The sequence below is a fragment of the Fukomys damarensis genome, unplaced genomic scaffold (genome assembly GCF_012274545.1).
Source record: "Fukomys damarensis isolate Sample0158 unplaced genomic scaffold, DMR_v1.0_HiC HiC_scaffold_37, whole genome shotgun sequence".
Classification (NCBI taxonomy): Eukaryota; Metazoa; Chordata; class Mammalia; order Rodentia; family Bathyergidae; genus Fukomys; species Fukomys damarensis.
In genome coordinates this window covers 56,678,900-56,692,049 of record NW_022900949.1, presented here as the reverse complement: position 1 = coordinate 56,692,049, position 13,150 = coordinate 56,678,900, and the positions used below count along the sequence as shown (strand labels likewise).

General features: G+C 35.4%; 1 pseudogene; it reads left to right on the top strand.

The window, feature by feature from the left end:
* The first annotated feature begins 1,584 nt into the window (after window positions 1–1,584).
* Window positions 1,585–2,525, top strand: LOC109117538 (annotated as a pseudogene).
* The last annotated feature ends 10,625 nt before the right edge of the window (window positions 2,526–13,150 follow it).

Below are 13,150 nucleotides of genomic sequence, written 5' to 3'. Positions count from 1 at the left end.
AAGACATTAAGAAATTCATGCTCACCAAAGCAGCACTCAAAAAGATTCTCAAGGATATCCCAGAGAGAGGCAATAAAGTTAACAATGTTAAAACTTTAATAGACTTAATAACAAGGCAGGAATGAGAAGTTAAATAGAAGAGGAAAAGGGAATCAGCAAAAGGAAAATAATGCAATGAAAGGAATAAGTCAATACACTCAGTAATAATTCAATATGAATGGTTTCAATTCATTAAGTGAAAGACACAGATTGGTGGAATAGACCAATAAACAAAATTCAATAGTATGCTGTATGCAATACATTTACCTCAAAGAGTAATTCATAGACTAAAAGTCAAAGAATGTTTCATGCAATGGGAACCTGAAAAGAAGCAGTAGTTATTCTATTTTGAGACAAAGTGAACTTCAAGTCAAAACTGATCAAAAGAGGCAAAGAAACTCACCATAATTTGAATAGGAATTCAACAGGAAGGGATAACAACTATAAACATATATGCACTGAATATCAGCACACCAATATTCAAAAAACAAACACTGGACATAAAAGATCTAGTAAACATTAAACAATTCTACTGCAGGACTTCAATACCTCACTATCACAAATAGACAAATCAATTAGGTGAAAAATCAACAAAGAAATATGAGGGTTGAACCAAACCTTGGAATAAATGTACTTAGTAGTTATCTATACAGCATCCACTTGACTGCAAAAACATATATATTCTTCTCAGCAGCACATGGAACATTCTCCAAAATAGTCCACACACCAGATCATAATAAAAAGCAAAATTATCCCATGAATATTATTAGATCATGCCAACATGAACCTAGAAATCAATGGCAAAAGAAACCACAGAAATTATGCAAATGAATGAAAATTAAAAAACCTACTCTTAAATAATCACACAGATCAATGGAGCAGAATAGCAGATGCAGAAACAACCCCAGGCATATTCAAATATCTGAACTTTGACAAATGAACCAAAAACATACACTGGAGGAAAGATAGACTCTTTGATAAATGATTTACCATGCACTAAATCAAAACAAAAATAGATTAAAAACCTAAATCCTAAGGCAGGACCAATGTGCTGGAAGATAAAACAGGTAAAATTCTTGAAGATTTAGGCATAAGTAAGAATTTTCTAAACAGGGCCCCAGTGGCACAAGAAATAACATCACGAATCAGTAAATTAGATCATATCAAATTAAAAATCTTTTGCTTAGCAGAGAAACCAAACAACCAAGTGAAGAGACAACCTACAGAATGGGAAAAACTTTCTTGCTAGCTATTGCTTGAATAGAAGATTCATATCTAGATATATGGAGAACTCAAAAACTTTAGACTCCCCAAAATAGAATGGCCAATCAAAATATGGTCAACTGAGGCAGAGGTCCGACCGGAAGGAGGGCGGTGCAGTGTAGGCGGCACTGCAGAGACCTCCACCCAGGACAATTCTCAGACCTCTCCCCTCCTGCCCTCAAGTGTCCTCACCTCCTAGGCCTCTCATATCTGATGCTGTGAGCTAGGTTCTAGCAGGCCCGGGAAGGGTGATCACACCGAGGAGCAACAGTATCCACCAAGATGACTGAAGTCCTGACAACTGACTCCCAGAAACGGGTACACCAGCTGAATACCCTGTTGGAACAGGAGACTAGATGTCAACTAAAGGTCTGCTGCTTAAGTCTAATTGAATCTGCACATGATAATGGCCTTAGAATGAATGCAAGAATAAGGGACTTTGAAGTGAAAGATTTTAGTCTAACTCAGTTCTTTGGCTTTGATATGGAGGCATTTTCTCTATCTGTGAATTTACTGAACAGATTCCTGTCTAAAATGAAGGTATAGCCCAATAACCTTGGGTGTGTTGGACTGAGCTACTTTTATCTGGCCATAAAATCAAAAGAAGAGGAAAGAAATGTCCCACTGGCAGATGACTTGATCCAAATAAGTCAGTATCGGTTCACGGTTTCAACCTGATGCGAATGGAAAAGAATGTATTGGACAAGGTGTGTTGGAAAGTCAAAGTTAACACTGCCTTTCAATTTCTACAAATGTATTATTCACTCACTCAAGACAGCTTGTCATTTGAAAGAGAAAATAGCCTAAATTTTGAACTACTAGAAGCTCAGCTTAAGACATATCACTGCAGGATCATGTTTTTCTAAAGCAAAGCTTTCTATGCTGCCTTATCTATCATTGCATTGGAGATCCAAGCACAGAAGTGTGTAGAGTTAGCAGAAGGAATAGAATATCTTCAGAAATATTCCAAGATAAATAGCAGAGATCTGACCTTCTGGCAAGAGCTTGTATCCAAGAGTTTAACTAAATATTCATCAAACAAGTGTTCCAAACCCAATGTTCAGAAGTTGAAGTGGATTGTTTCTGGGCATCCTGCAGGATAACTGGCACATAGTTATGATAGAATAACTCACCATCCAACAATTCCTGAAACTTTTACCATAAAGCTGATATATTTCAATATTTTGAAAACATCAGCATTAGTTTTGAGTTGGCAGAGGTAATCTAACCAACTACCATTATGTTTGGTACTAAGAGATACACCTTTCAATAAAATTATTGAAATGTAATCCTTTGCAGAGTAGTTTTGTTTCTTTTCTGATTTAATTATTTTAGCAATGTGACAAAGTAATAAAAGGCTATCTGCATAATTAAATTTTACAGTAAGGTAAGAAGCACGGAAGCAGAAACAATAAAATCTTTTAAACACTTTATTACCTAAAATAAAAAGAAAAGAAAGAAAATATGGCCAACTGAAATGAATAGACACTTCTCAAAAGAAGTACAAATAGCCAATAAATACATGAAAAAATATTCAACAGCTCTTGCCATTAGAAAAATACAAATTAAAACAATACTGAGATTCCATATTACCCCAGATAGAATGGCCACCATCAAGAAATCAAATAAAAAATGCTGGAAGGATTCTGGGAAATTGGAAAGGGAATGCTGTACCGAATCAAGTTTATTTCAAATATATTCTCCCAGGCTCCTATCATTCATCTTCCTTACCCCACTGCCCAGCACAAACCACAATTTCCCCTTTTAAACTGGGCTAATAACTCCATTAAATTCATAATTGATGTATCTTTGAATTATGATTGGCACCAGTTAGCCTATCTCTGATCTGGAGTCTAGATTCTGGTGTTACTAAAGTGCCAGAAAGACACCCAATTCATTTATGTGTATCTCTCTTTAAAAACAATTTAGAACCTTTTGAGTTTTAAATGTTCTTCATTTGACCTTCATATTCTGTGATAATCATTGATGGACATTTGCTGTTTCTTACTGAAAAATCCTGAAATGTACTTATAATTTGATACTTTTCTCCCACATCTTTTCTTGGTTCTCTCTTTCTGTGATTTATATTAATTGAATTCTGGACCTTCTAAGTATATCTATACGTGAGCGGGGATAGAACTTGAATCCAGGGTGTTTGCACTGAGCTACACTCCCAGCCCTTTTAGTTTAAGACATGCTCTTGCTACACTGCTCAGGCAGGACTCAAACTTATAATCCTCTTACAATCCTCAAGTTTACAACCCAGCTTTCCAGAATGCTGGGGTAATAGGCTTGTACTATCACACCTGCCTGAGTTTATCATGTCACTCTGTGTTTACAATTTTAATTGTATTTTGGAAAATATTTTACAATTTATCTTCCAACACTTCTATTTTACTTGTTAGCCTCTCATTTTTTTTCTTTGTTTCTAAGAGTGTGTTCTTGTTATGAGCCTTCTCCTTATTTTATGGTCTCTTGCTTTTTATATAATGTGTACAATCTCTGTGAGGGTTTAATTAGTTGTAGGGTGAGAAATATTTGGAAATGTGCATGTTTGTGTCTATACACATGTTTTTGCCTACTATCCTAATTGCCTCTATTTCATCTTATTTTGTCTCTCTCTCTCCCTCTCTCTCCCTCTCTCTCCCCGTCCCCTCTCCTTCCCTCTGTTACAGATGCCTCCTTAAAGGGTTTTTAAAAACTGTTCCTTCACATTTAAGATCAAAATATAAAACTGATAACTGGAAGCTCTTTACTCATCACTGATCTTGACAACTGATTAGCTTTATCCTAACATGGTCAAATTAAAACCTAGAAATTTCACTGGGGACTCCAAATTTACTGAATAGGACTTTTCTCCTAGGTTAGTTAATCTTCCAGAAAAAGACATTTTTCAATCCTTCATCTGGGGAAATTACCCTGATGAGAATGTTCTAGAAACCAATTAGGGGAAAGAATGGTTTCAGAACCTCCTAACGCAACAAGATTACCATGGTATAGAGTGGCTTATCATAGTCACTTTCAGGTATGTTCAATAGTCCAAACAGAACTTGACTCAATTAACTTCTACAAAGGTAAAATTTTATCCCATTCTTCATGATTGGAGTAAGATAACTGCGTGGGACTGGGAGGGGATCTGGTAATCTAATTGATGACTTCAAGACTTTCAATTAATTTTTCTGCTTTCAGTCCAGCCCTATGCTTCAATGCTGAGGTACTGATACCACCTTCTTAGTATTTTTAGACTTGCATAGGACAAGTTGGCTTAGTTCTAGGCAATCCCACCAGCAGGCTTAGAGGTAAGTTTTCTATAGTTTAATAAGTAATTTACCACTTACCTACCAGCTTTCCAACATTTAAAGTATTGGTTTCTATTTTTAGCCTACTATAGTCTTCTACTTTATTCTCTATTTCTTTTTCTTGTGGTTTTAATTTTTTTAAATTCCCTTGGTATCATTTTAGTAAGATTCTGGGAACCATCAGAAATAAATCAACACACTTAATTTAACGTGTTTCATCTAGTTGTAGTCTCATGCTTATAATAGCTAGGCAAGGAGGATGATGGTGAGAGGGGATGAAAATGATCAAGGTATGTTATGTGCATATTTGAATCTGTGAAAATTAAATCCATTAATGTTTATAACCAATAAATTAGCGAGAATAACTGGCATGGTCACTGGCAAAATGGACATCATACACAGAAATGGGGACAGAGTTCCATATTGACTGTTTTAAGAACAATATTGCCACTGTGTGCAACAGAAATACTGCTTGTGCAACACAGTGGTATTGTAGTCAACAATGGGCCACATATATGATGGCAGTCCCCTAAGGTTACAATGGAGCATGTTGTGGTTTATAACTAGGTGAGCTCCAAGGGCCTCATATGCTAAGAGATAGGGCTTTTGACAGATGACTAAACCATGGTGTCACTTTAGCTGACTTGCTGTTAGGAAGTGGGGTCTGTTTGGAAGAGGCAGGTGGTGTAGCAGGAGGCTACATCTCCCTTCCTAGACCCTCCCTTCACTCTGATTCTGGGCTACCATGATTTGAACAGAATTTCTTCTGCTATGACCCTCTTTCATGCTATCCTGCTGTGGAGCTGGGAAGAAAATTGTAAACCGAAATAAACTTCTCTTCTATTAAATTGTGTGTCAGGTTTTGGGTCCCAGACAAGAGAAAGTGACTAAGACAGAGCTGAAAAATTCCTATAGCCTAGTGTAACTCTCATTTCATAGCACAGTGCCTTACTCATGTGTTTGTGATTATGTTAGAGTAAACAAACCTACTAAACTACTATTGTGAAGTATGATGCATATAGTTATGTATAATACACAATACTTAGTATGATCATAAATGATTGTGTTACTGAAAAAAAATAAAAGAAATCCTATAGTGAAAAACAATCCAAGAAGTTTACTCAGAAACAACTGCACTTCTGAAAGGCAGAGCTATAAACTCTTTCGTTGCAGAAATTGTATATAATTAATTCTTGTGTCTGTAGCATATAGCCTTATACTTGTTTCATAGTGGATTCATGTTTATTATTTGTCAATCATTAAGTGAAATTAATGAATAGGTTTTTAAAATTATCTATTCATAACTTATCACTAATAGTGACATTTTTTAAGAAGTCAAAAATAAAACAATACTCCTGAAAAATATTGAGCATGTGGTAATGAAAAGAAGATTGTAACAAAGTAGAAAAGTTTAATCCATGTGATGGATATAGAAATGGGAAAAAAAATGTCACTGCTATCACAGGTGAAAATAAATGAGATTGATGAGATGCCATCCTATCTCCAACACCCACAACCAAGTCAATTTACTCTTTGGCAAAACTGTAAAATTGATGTATTTTTGGAAATAATATAGTGCCAAAAATGTGACAGGGATAATTTCAAGACAATAAATGCATATATTTTCACCTTGAATTAAAGCTACAAATGCAAAAAAAGGAGTTGGGACTAATGATCATGGGAAAAATGCTATTAAAATGTAGGAATGGGTTTCTTTAGGCCACCAATTCCTAGGGAAATATCACTGAGCAAAAGCTTGTCTCCACTTTCAACACTCCATCATCTATTGGCCAGTGTGTCACCTGGTGATGTTGAAGGATCAAAGATCCCTCTGGGTATGTTCAGTTCATTTACATAGGCCAGTCGTACCAGACTCAATGGTCTCTCATTAACCTAGCAAATAGCTGAAAAGAGAATAAATCCTTTCATGCCATAGTTGTGTTCAATAGTTCAGAGCCATATCTTCATTATGCTGATGTCTTGGAGACAGCAATGCTTCCCAATTTTGTACTCGAGGCTTAAAGTTATTCTCCATCACTCAGATCACATTCTATCAAGTTACAGACCAGGTCAGCACAAATGGTCATGTTCAGAGAAGTCTCTGACTTGCTGCCAAGCTGTTTGGCACTACTCAAGTTGTCATCAATTTCAATTACTTATAGATCATTTCAGTAGATATTAAGATAATTATTGGCTGTTCTCACAAGGGTAGGAAGCCAGAAAAGCACTCATGGCACTTCTGCATCCATCTATGCATTGGGGAACAGACACTTTGTATCTTAAAACAATATAATTCATGTGATGTTAATGTATGCACCATTTCAGTTTATATTCTATTAGCCTACTCTTACATATTTGGATAATTTATTCAGTTGATAGTATGAATGCGGACTTGTATCTCAAGTATTTTCTCTCAGTGATTTTTTGAATTTTCCCACTGAAGAATTTATTAGAAGATATATTATACCTGGTCATGTTACACTCAAGCAACAATAAAAATTAGGCTTCAAATTTTCCTTTTCAAAAACTGTTCATTGAAAAATAGTATCAAATAAATAGTCTCCATTTATAATGAATACATTCTAAAAAGTTCATTCTAAAGATGGTTACCTAAAAATTATATTTTAGACAGAAATACAAATATGAACCCTATATTCTACAGCCTCAATACTGTATTAATTAATGGATCCTTGATTTGCAAACTCAACTCATTCACAAAGACTGGCTGAAACTCAAGTTGGACAAAAGCCTCAGGCTTCTGTACACAGCCTTCAAAATCTCTCTCCTGTGTATAGGCAGATCTCAGTGCCTTTAGAGCAACATTGGTTCAGGATTTCTCAACTAACTCCACTCAGAAAAGAATCTTGTCATGTTCCTTCCATATCTCTTTAAGGGTTAAATCTGTATCTGACACCATCTGGAAGCACAAGCAGCTGGCATTCAGGTCGTAACTCATGGCTTTGGTCATGAGTTAATACTAAAATCCCTGTTTTAACACAAATTGTTTTTGTATCAGGTCAGCTATAACTCAATGGTCCAATGTATTCTCTTTTGTACAATACATTCTTCTTTCATATATTCTGCTAGTTTCCTAGATAAAGGCACCTACCCCTCTGTTTTCAGCCACATATCCTTCTGGAGCTCCATTCTTATGTATCCACCTGTCTATTCAATATTTTGCCCCAACTGTGCTGCAGGAAATTCAACCACAACATGTAACACTTTCAATACACCCAAGCTTGATTAATACCATCTTCCACCACTATATCATCAGAGATAGAAAAGTTCGCTTGACTTTTAATTAAATATCATTGATTCTACTTCTCAAGTATCTTATTTCTCAGTGTCTGTTGGATTGTATAAGGCAATACCATGCACCAAGTGAATACTTATGTCTAAATGTCCTCCAAAAGCCTCATGCAGTCATAGTTGAGGCTTTTTGAAGGTGGCTAGATCTAGCATGTGTGATTTTTACATTAAAGATATGATGCTGTCAAGAAATTAGTCAGTTTTTACACATAAATGATAATGATAATTCAACATACAGACATTTATGGGACACAATGAAAGCAGTACTACATGAAAAATTCATAGCAGTTAATGCCCACACTAGGAAAACAGAGCAAGCTCAAATGAACAACCTAATGATGAATCCAAGGTTTCTAGAAAAAGAACAAGAAAAACCCAAAGTTTGTACAGGGGAGGAAATTATAAAGATCACAGCACAAATCAATGTGAGGGAAACTAACAGAATGACACACACAAAAAAATAAATGAGTCAAAGTGTTGGTTTTAGGAAAGAATGAATAAAATCAATAAACCCTTACAAACCTTTTCAACAAAGGGAAAGAAAAGGCATAGATCCATGCAATTAGAAATGAAAAAGTTGAAATCACAACAGATCCAGCAGAAATTCAGAGGATCGTCAATACCTACTTTGAGAACCTGTACTCTAATAAAATGGAAAACACAGAAGAAATGGACAGATTTCTAGATACTTACGAATTACCAAAGTTGAACAAAGAAGATAAAAACAATTCTAAACACCCTCAAATATAATCAATGAAATTGAAAATGTAATTAAAAGTTTACCAACAAAGAAAAGCCCAAGTTCTGATGGATTCACTGCTGAATTTTACAAGATATACAGAGAAGTTCTACTGCCACTACAACTCAATCTTTTCAATGAAATTGAAAGGGAAGCAATACATCCAAATTTATTCCTGGATGCAAGTGTTACTTTGTTTCCAAAACCAGGGAAAGACCCAACCAAAAGAAAGAACTACAGACCAGTCTCCTTAATGAACATATATGCAAAAATACTTCATAAGATACTGGCAAACAGAATACAGAAGGTCATTAGGAAGATCATAAACCCTGATCAAGTTGTATTTATTCTAGGAATGCAAGGATGGTTCAACATATGTAAATCAATAAATGTAATAAACTATGTTAACAGAGTCGAGGACAAAAACCATATGATCATCTCAATAGAGGCAGATAAAGCATTAGACAAAATTCAACACCCATTCATTATAAAAACCCTGCAGAAAATTGGAATAGATGGTCTTTGCCTCAACTTGATAAAGGCTATCTATGAAAAACCAACAGCCATCATCATATTAAATGGCCAAAAACTGAAAACCTTCACGTTAAAATCAGGAACAAGACAAGGATGCCTACTATCATCACTCCTCTTTGATATAGTTCTGGAAATATTAGCAATTAGACAAGAGAAAGGAATTAAAGCAATAGAGATAGGAAAGGAAGAAGTTAAATTGTCATTATTTGCTCATGATAAAATACTCTATATAGGGGCTGGGGATTTAGCTCAGCAGTTTGGTGGCCTGCCTTGCAAATGCAAGGACCCGAGTTCAATCCCTGGTACCTAAAAAAAGAAAAAATATTCTACATAGAAGACCCAAAAAACTCTGCCGAAAGACTTCTAGACTTAATTGACGCTTTCAGCAGAGTAGCTGGATACAAGGTCAACACTCAAAAATCAATAACTTCCTTGTACCCAAATAACAGACTCACTGAGAAAGAAATTAGGGAAACAATTCCTTTCATACTAGCATCAAAAAAAGGAACTATCTAGAAACCAACCTAATGAAAGAACCAAAAGACCACTACACTGAAAACTATAGCGCTCTGAAAAAAGAGATTGAAGAGGATATAAGAAAATGGAAAGATATCCCCTGCTCCTGGGTAGGAAGAATCAACATGGTTAAAATGGCTATACTACCAAAGCTGCTATACAGATTCACTGCAATACCAACTGAAATTCCAACAGCATATTTCACAAAACTTGAGAAAATAATCCAAAAATTCATTTGGAAGAGACCTAGAATAGCAAAAGCAATTCTAGGCAACAGAGACATGCAGAGGGTATGATAATCCCCAACTTGAAACTATACTACAAAGCCACTGTGATAAAAACAGCATGGTACTGGCTAAGAAAACATGAAGATCAGTGGAATAGGTTGGAAGATACATAAACAACTCCAGATGTATTCAGCTACATCATCTTTGACAAAGGGGCCAACCATCCTCAGTGGAGGAAAGATAGCCTCTTTAATAAATGGTGTTGGAAAAACTGGATTTCAACCTGCCAAAGATTAAAATTAGACCCTTATCTTTCACCATGTACTAAAGTAAAATCCAAGTGGATTAAAAATCTAATTATTAAAAGAGAAACACTAAACTTGCTGGAAGATAATTTAGGCAGAACTCACAAAGACAATGGTATAGGAAAAGACTTCATGAACAAATCCTCAGTAGCACAGGAACTAGCACAAAGAAGCAACAACTTGGATCTCATCTTATTAAAGAGTTTCTGCCCTGCAAAAGTAACCACAAAGAGAGCTAACAGACAACCTACAATGTGGGGAAAAAAATTTTACCAGCAGCTTCTCAGACAAAGGACCACTATCTAGAATATATAAAGAACTCAAAAAATTCAAGACCCAAAAAAGTACAAAGACCTGATTCAAACAAAATTGGACTTCTGAAATGAACAGACATTTCTCAGACAAAGAAGTAAAAGCAGCAAATAAATAAATGAAAAAAATGTTCCATATCACTGGTCATTCAAGAGATGCAGATGGAAACAACACTGAGATTCTATCTCACCCCACAAAGAATGGCTGCTATCAAGAAATCACACAATAACAAATGTTGGCAGGGTTGTGGGGAGAAAGGAACCCTTTTCCATTGTTAGTGGGAGTGCAGACCTGTGCAACCACTGTGGAAATCAATATGGAGATACCTCAAAGAACTAGTACTAGAGGTTCCATTTGATCCAGCTATCTGCCTGCTAGGTATCTTTCCAAAAGAATTAAAAGAATCATACCACTGTGATATATGCACACCTATGTTTAGAGCAGCATAGTTTTTAATAGCTAAAAGTTGGAAACAGCCCAATTGCCCATCAGTTGGAGACTGGATAAAGAAGATGTAGTTTTTCTATAAAATGGAGTATACTCAACCATATAGAATGAGAAACTAGAGTCATTCATAGTACAATGGATGCATATTGAGGCCATTCTCTTAAGTGAAATAAATAGGACACAAGTGCAAATACCAAAGTTTCTCTGGTGTGAAAAGCTAAAAGTGTAACTAAGATCCAAATTATATAACTGATAATGTGAAATAGGAAGAAAGGGGCTAATGGTGTAGGGGAAGTGGAAAGGGTAGAGGAAAGGAAATAGGGAAAAGAAAAAATATGAGAAAAGGAAAAAATGGAAACAAAGTCTTTGTAAATAGGGAAGGGAGGAGGGGATGAACGGAGGGCAGGGGTATGGGGAAAAATAAAACCAAAATCTATCATGTAAAGGTACAGGATCCCAATGATGAATTTAACTGTACTGTATACTTTAAAAGTACCAATACACTCAATGAGAAAAAATAAAGATATGATGCTGGGATTAAGGGTGCCCCATTCTGAGTTTGAATGCATAGACTAAAATGTAAATGACAGAAAGAAGAAAGCTTCATTGCTGCTTCTCGGTGTTCACTGCCTTCTGCCTGCCCTGCTTTGTTGTGGATTGCTTCTTCTCTGCAGTGTCCCTCTGCCACGCCACCCTGCCTTTGAGCCAGGTGAATATGGACTGAAACTTCTACAACCTGTGAACTGAAATAAAGATTTTGTCTGTTTTCTTTGAGTGTTGGGTATTTTCTGTCAACAAGAAAAGCGCAACTAAGACACTGTGCTTTATATTTTTATTTTTATTTTATCATACCTCTTGAAGATACAAAAGAAAATATCCAGAACTGCTTCAGAAAATGGCAAGAATAATAAATTAAGAGTGTTCAAATCGAGGAGTATTTTGAGGGGGACTAGTGGCAGTGTGTTTTCTAATGTACGAAATTCAAAATTTAAACACTCATCCATTCACCATGTATTTAGATTACACTGCATATCTTGGCTGTGTCTCTCTCCCAGAAGCTCTGATTTAATCATTCTAAGTGAGACTCCAGCATCAGAAGAGCAATAACTCCTCAGGAGAATTCCACTTGAAGCCAATATTCTAAGCAAAAGAGCACCAAGAAGCTAAAGATTTCACATTTTGAATATTCCAAGACCATAGGCAAGGGATTTAATAAAAAAAATCACACAAAACAAATGAGAGGTTGAATCCATCCTTTCTCATGCTTCAATATTTTTAATGTCTAAAATCAAGTTGAAAACTTTCAAAATCATGAATGCAAATCAGCTCTTTCCTTTTAATGAGGTTGCAGTGGCTCTGCAGCTCTTTCCCAAATACAAAAACCAAATTGTATATTTTGATGTTAGCTTTGTATGTTTCTATGTTGATGATTCAAACAACTTCTCTAGCCAAATATGATATAGGAATTAGTCAGAGAGGATGTATAGACAAGCCTCAGTTGATTCTCACGATTTGGGATGGTTATGTTTGTTGTGAATGAAAGCCCCTTTGTTTTTTATATCAGCATGTTTAACTCCTGTGTTTGTAAAACATGATACTGCCCAGGCCTGGAAACTCAAAACAAGTTTGTTACTGAATTATATGCTAAATAAACAACGTAAGTCAAACCAGTCAGTTTTAGACCACCCATACACAAAGACTTTCCAGGGATACCTACAAACTAAACATGAATGTTTAAACTATAAAAAAATATAGTTTAAAAGAAAATGCTATTTAAAAACCAGAAATCTTTGGAAACAATTTAGAAAAAAAAATCGAAAAATCTGTTGGGTGCACATTACAATTCTCTCCCTTAAAATCAATCTATCATAGTCAAGATTTCATTTTATTCCTTGTTTGTAGTATTTTAAAAAGCATATTAACATTTGAACACTATCTTCTGAATATACTGGGCACTTCACCAATATCATTACAGTTTCATGCAAACAATAGCCTTATCAGATAGGTACTGTTATTATTGAAGAGGTTAACTTTCCTTGTACCTCAATCACTACACAGTGAAGATACAAATGTACCTGTCAGTCTGCTGTAGAAATCTTAATCCTCTTCATTACATTACTTGGTATTAACAATCAAATTACCACTCAAACAAACTGTAAT